The 7030-nt window shown below is 41.6% G+C and overlaps 1 long non-coding RNA gene across 1 annotated transcript; it reads left to right on the top strand.

Annotated features, from left to right (window-relative positions):
- Positions 1-4655: 4655 nt before the first annotated feature.
- Positions 4656-6735, top strand: LOC308335428. Its single transcript, XR_013966005.1, has 3 exons — positions 4656-4730; positions 5666-5726; positions 5980-6735. It is a non-coding gene; the product is annotated as an uncharacterized lncRNA (long non-coding RNA).
- The last annotated feature ends 295 nt before the right edge of the window (positions 6736-7030 follow it).

The raw sequence follows: 7030 nt of genomic DNA, 5'->3' as shown, positions 1-7030 counted from the left end.
TGTAATGTATGAGATTTTCCTTCAGTTTCCAGGATCTGTATTTAGACCATCATCACATCTTCCTCAGAGCTCAGAGTCTTCAGTATGTCATTATAACTCCCAGTCAGAGGTTATATACTGTATTGTATATGTATCTTCATAAAATCAGGTTACGAGAGCATAGTGTTGGTATATGTAGCCAGGTTTTTATGAACATCATCATCATTTCTCTGTTGAGCAACATTTAGTGTTGAAGGTCTTCTACTGCAGAAGTTTTGACATTATGGATCGTGTCACTTTCCTTTTTGTATTTGTTCACTAGTAGGAATAAACACGCCATTGGGGAGGTTTAAGGAATTTATTGACAGTGAAGAAATGGAAGGATGAAGGAGGGATGAATGAATGCGGATGTGTAGGTTCCGGGGGGTCGCCGACCCTGGAGTCTTTGGGGAGGAGGTCGAATGGCACTCGTCGTGTGGCGTTCGTCGTAAGGCGTTCGTCTTACGGTGCGCATGGACGATATCCCCCCGCAGGAACCTGATAAGGAGGGGAGATAGTTTGTTTTAATCGTTTGATCCACTTTTGGCGAGGTGGATGTAGTAGCTCCTTTGGGGGGAGCGGGGAGAGGAGCTGCTATGGAGGTGAAGGGGTGGGGGTGGGTTGCGAGAAGCCTGTAGGAAGGCGGCTAGTGTGCGACGCAGCGAGGCGGGCGAAGCAAGGAGGATTCTGGGTGGTACTGGGCAGGTATAAAAGGGGACAGGTAGATTGACGTGGAGGGAGGAGAGTGGCATGAAGGGCGGGGCCAATGCACGTTTCTCCTCCTCCTGAACATCAGTTGTTCCAACTCCATTATTTGGATGTTTTTTTAACCATGTTGTAATAGTGACCGCTATTCACGCTGTCACATTTACTATGAAAACATGAATGTCCTGTCAGTCAGTTAGTCACCTTGTGACATCACGTGACATCATCAGGGATGGAGATCCCTCATCAATATTAAGCCCATATATAGGAATGCCCTGATTGATGACATCCCTAATGTCATCAATATTGGCCAGCAACTCTACATCTGACCTCAAACCTCAAACGCTCAGATCTCCATAAATGGAGCTGACCCGTTGAGCTGACGTTCCATATTGTTTGTTGTTCTGACCTCATTAATCCCTGTATACTGAAGACACGCTCGATATATGGCCAGTACATAATTAATTCCATATTCCATCTAATGTCACCCAGGCCGATGCGTGCACGTGACCTCGCCCTTTCCTCGCCCTAAGGTCTACAGTGTCAGGGTTCTACTATTGTCAATGGCTACTGGACATGCTCTGTTAGTATGTTACACTAAATGGAACTTAAAGCTATAGGTCAGATAGCTACTTGATTTGCCATCATTCCAATCTTTTCATATTCCAAAATGTTTGCAATGATTTACCTGTCGGTTTATGAAGAAAGCCATAGGCAATACAATGTAGATGCGGTGGAGCTAAATAAACTTTACCTTAAGCAAACATGTTAAATGATTATATCAACTCTACATGAATGAATGACTTGCTGGTATGAGGATAACATTGAGCATTGAGCTTGGTTTGCCTACTATTGTTTAAGCTGTACTTTCACAATTTCTCATTTGTGACATTTCATATATTTTAGGGAAATTGTTATTTTCCCACCCTTGCATAAGTGAAGTCAAAATAAAACGAATCTGTTTGATACTGTAGATTTAATTTAGTACTGCTTTATTTCCTCCCATTTGGGAAACCATATACGTTTAGTGCTGGATTTAGAAGAACCACACCTTCCATTCAAGCCCCCATATGTGTTGCTATGACAATCCATGGCAGAGTCACTACAAAGTAAAGAAGGCACTCTATATAGATTTACATTTCCGCCTATTGTAGGTATGTGTTCAAATGGTCTCAGGTGCAGGTGTCTGGCGCCAGTGGCTCAGGGGTAGAGTTTTGTTTTCTGGCCCACCACCGGACCTCTCTCCTGATCTCACTAGCCTTCTTTTGTACCTGGCTGCTGATATAATGCCACCTTTTTCTCATTGCAGTCCAGCCCCGCAGGCCACAGGGACAGGAGGGGGCTGGCCCGGAGTGGAACTCCAAATCAGGCCGGGAGTTATACGCCCTGGCAGGCCACACCGCGCGCCAACATTTTGGGGGCCCTTGGGGGACATTTTGAGGGCCTTTACAGTAATTTCACATGATAAATGTACCATCTGATGTTATTTATATTATGAACTTCTTCCCTCCATTAACACAAGACACACAACGTATAGTTGTGCTGCAGCAACACTGCCTGAATTGAATTGAAATTGACTGTGGCTGGCCTGGCCTGAGCTTAGGAGAGATTTCTTTTTTGCTGGCAGCCAGGACAGCCAGGCTACTAGGAGGCAGGCCACCGGGAATCGTCTCGGTGCTCCCGATGGCCAAACCGGGCCTGGGAGGGGGGCCATGGATGGACAGGTTTCTCTTTGGCCTTGATGTCACTTGATGCCACGGGTGAGTCTTAACCGGCCACGTATGTCGGACTACTAACGCACAACACATGGAAAGAGGAAGTCATTGAGTTTAAAAGTTAAAGGGACATTTTGCATATGTTAATGACGTTTAGAAGATGTAGAACATTTTCCTGGGAGACTTTATGTGTGTAATATGTGGTGTTACATATTTTAGCAGTGAGCCCAGTGTCTCTGATGTCATCGACACTGGGCTCACTTCCTTCCTGGACTACAATTCCCATAATGCTTTGGTGCACTGCTCCTCCTTGTGGATAGGGGGAGGGCTGTCTTACTGAGACAACATGTAGTCCAAGGAAGCTCTTTTTTTTAAATATATTATTTTATCCCACGATTTTGTAACCCATTTTCACCCCTGTGTCAATCATCTAATGTGATCCTGGGCTCTACACACCCTCCGCCAACCTGGGGAGAGCAACAGACTTAACTCATGCTTCCTTCATGCTTGAGTGTCCAAGTTGCTCCTTTACACCTGACAGGGGGGAGATTCCCTGGTTGGACGTAGCGCGTGGAAGGAACACGTTATTCCAACCAGTTCCTTTCCCCTCCATCAGGCGCCCCGGCTGGCCAGGGGGAGGCAGTTTAGAGACCAGGATTACTGCATGTTTTTGTGAGGGTATCTACCCTAGGGGACACGGGGAAAACATGCAAACTCCACACAGAAAGGCCCTTTCGCCAACCCCACCTTCGGGTATGGGCACTGATGACGCGGAGGAGGAAACACGCCGCCAGCACCCACAGCGCCCCGAGCGGGAATCGAACCCAGGACCTTCTAGCTGTGAGGCGACAGCATTACCAACTGTGCCACCGTGCCCCTAGTCCAAGTAAGCTCTGAGAAGGAAATGAAGTGGTCACGTGACTGGGCTGCGCCATGACACTTTCATGGACACTTTCATGGGAGCCAAACTACCCGGAAGTTTGGCAGAATGCATTGGAGTCAATGAGAGCTCACTGACCAGCTCATGAACAAACATTATTTATGAACAAGACCTTTTGTAAAGTAATCACTTCTGGAAAATAACAGAAGACATGTAACACATTATTGTCTGCTGTGTTGTTATTCAATGTTTACACTGTGTAATTTTTATAGAGGTATGGTATCTCTATAAAAATAGAGATACCATAAAGTACAAAGTACATTTCTGAACGCACCAAGTATCGCGAGACTTCCCACCGTTTCCTGTCTGGCAAATATTGCGATACTTCGGAGCCAGAAATGATACCTGCTGCTGTTTAGATCCTCAGATAAAATGATATACTGTGCACTCTGTGCACATCGAAAAGTAAGTGATTAGAAAACAACCTGTGATATGTCTTCTGTTATTTTCCAGAAGTGATTACTTTACAAAAGGTCTCAATTGTTCATGAATAATGTTTGTTATGAGCTGGTCCAGCCGGCTCCATTCACTGCCATGTATTCATTGCACTTCCTGTGTGAGTTTGGCTCCCATGAAAGTGTCCATGAAAGTGTCATGGCGCAGCCCAGTCACGTGACCACTTCACTTCCTTCTCAGAGCTTCCTTGATGTAGTCCAGGAAGTACGTGAGCCCAGTGTCCATGCAGAGCATATTTTGAATTATCAATTTCTAATCATGACAATGTGGAATATGCTTTGAAACGTTTTAGCAACAACACAAATCTTGTATGGGGGTTCCTGGCACAAAATACTTTTAGGATCCTTAGTTGGAAAAGTACTTAATCTGGAGGTCCAAATGAACAACTACACTTCAGGAACAAGCCGTACAAAAATGCAACCCTGCAAACAATATTTACAAGCAAATTTACAGAAAAACAAAAACAAGCCCAACGTTGCTTATAAAAAGCGGACATGGCAAACCTTGTCTTCACATAATTACTCACCACGTTCCAGTAATACTAGTATAAATAACTATGATTGCATTACTGCATTATATCATTCAAACCCTGCCCACAGTAACTACAGTTTAGAGCATAATTCATGTGGGTGTAATATTTATTTTCATTGTCAAAGTAGGAACCATTTACACAGATTCCGTTTCAGAAGGCATCATTAGGAGGGCGGACCGGTCTGTGCATTATTTAGTTCCCCCCTGTGACGTGTTGACCAGGTATTCTCCTCTTGCACAATGTAGTAGACGGGACTTCCTGGTTCTGTATCCCCCGTCTCTTCACTTCCGGCCCATCCACAGTGCATTGATTTCGCTGCATTTCTACGGACAATATTATTATTTTCTCGTCACTGGTAAATTCTGTAAGTACGTTTAAAATTTACTTTTATTTGTATGGTTCATTAATATACCTTTCGTTTTTATCGGAATTGTTTTATCGTGTGTTTATTTCCAAAAATGTGTTCATTCGAAATGATGTGGATTGCTACTAGGCGGTAGGCGGTACTAGGCGAAACCTTTTATTATGCTACAATCTGTTTAATAAGCTAACGTTTGTTAAGTGTTTTTATCAGTGGTGTCCTTTTATTATGCTACAATCTGTTTAATAAGCTAACGTTTGTTAAGTGTTTTTATCAGTGGTGTCTTTTAAGCTTTTGGGGCTTTATTTAATGTATAAATAAATATACATCAAAATAAACGTTTACTGTTAGAGCAAGGACCCGTTTGGGGAAGCACCCTATGATGGTTTAATTTGTTTGTGCATACTGCATATACAGCATATCATCATGAGACATCATCACGTTTGTTAGACCTAGACTCGTTTGATAATGACAAAGAACACGTTAGCAACATTAGCATCATCATCATGACATTTAGCATCACAGATTAGCTCCGTCTGAAGCCAATCTCTCATATAGCCATTAATAAACGGTTTGCATAATTACAGTACATTCAAGCACAACTCAATACAACAACTGTTAACTGTGAATTCAATCAATTCATCATAATGATAAATTATGTTTGTGTTTGTGATGTTTTATAATGTTATGCCAAATATGTTCAGTATGTCTGCTTTTTCCACCACTGCCTGCATCTGATCACAGATAAATGTATTTATCTGTACAAACACTCTGTACTTTATTATTATTTTTTCATATTATAAGGCCTACATACTCTTATTATTGCATGACAAAAGGTGAAATTGGGCTATCTACATGCTCACAAGTCACAATGCAATGTGGTCTTGTAGATATTTTTTTTATTATTCAAATATTAATAACCCTGTTTCTATGTGTAGGGACCCACAACCAGGTAGCCTTCATGATCATCTGACAAATACAGGAGGACAGTGTTGGCAGGTATGTTTTTTTTATTCATTTGTATTATTGTATCATACCACATCTGTCTGATCGGTGCAGTTATCCACTGGTCTCGCTCTCCTCTCCCAAACACACATCTTAATGAATTCCTGCCGTGCTTCTATGTACTCATATGTGTATTGGTCAAGACACTGTACCTAAAGAATGCAGCATTTTTGTGTCTGTGTTTCTCACAAAAGACTGATTCTTTATAAAATCTAATTGTCTATATGCGCCTCGTTTTTTGCTCCAGGATGAAGAAAGGCACTGTAAAGTATATGAAGAGGGCGTGTGGTTCTGCAGAGTTTTGCTCAGTCCCTCTTTGCTCTACATCAGCTTCAGTCTGTTCGCTCAGTTTCCATGCCATCCCAGCTAATGCTGAACTGAGGGCAAGGTGGCTTGTCAACATCAAAAGGGATGACTTCAAAGGAGCCACTGCCATTCCTAGAAAAATAATAGATTTTCAAAATATTGCATTCATGTGTGAAAGGTTTGATTTACAAGTATGTATCCAACTTCCAGCATACAAATGGAACCAAATTGATCAGTACAGGTCCATCCTATAATTTTACATCTTGACTTAGATCTTCATACACTTGTATAGCAGGAGTATGCATGCAGACAGATAAACAAACAGAACACAGAAAGCTTCCATATATGATACAATAATAATGAATAAAAAAACATACCTGCCAACACTGTCCTCCTGTATTTGTCAGATGATCATGAAGGCTACCTGGTTGTGGGTCCCTACACACAGAAACAGGGTTATTAATATTTGAATAATAAAAAAAAGATCTACAAGACCACATTGCATTGTGACTTGTGAGCATGTAGATAGCCCAATTTCACTTTTTGTCATGCAATAATAAGAGTATGTAGGCCTTATAATATGAAAAAATAATAATAAAGTACAGTGTTTGTACAGATAAATACATTTATCTGTGATCAGATGCAGGCAGTGGTGGAAAAAGCAGACATACTGAACATATTTGGCATAACATTATAAAACATCACAAACACAAACATAATTTATCATTATGATGAATTGATTGAATTCACAGTTAACAGTTGTTGTATTGAGTTGTGCTTGAATGTACTGTAATTATGCAAACCGTTTATTAATGGCTATATGAGAGATTGGCTTCAGACGGAGCTAATCTGTGATGCTAAATGTCATGATGATGATGCTAATGTTGCTAACGTGTTCTTTGTCATTATCAAACGAGTCTAGGTCTAACAAACGTGATGATGTCTCATGATGATATGCTGTATATGCAGTATGCACAAACAAATTAAACCAT

This window comes from Protomyctophum bolini (assembly GCF_963924005.1).
Source record: "Protomyctophum bolini genome assembly, chromosome: 20".
Classification (NCBI taxonomy): Eukaryota; Metazoa; Chordata; class Actinopteri; order Myctophiformes; family Myctophidae; genus Protomyctophum; species Protomyctophum bolini.
The sequence above is the reverse complement of the archived record's forward strand: the minus strand, read 5'-3'. Positions and strand labels throughout refer to the sequence as shown.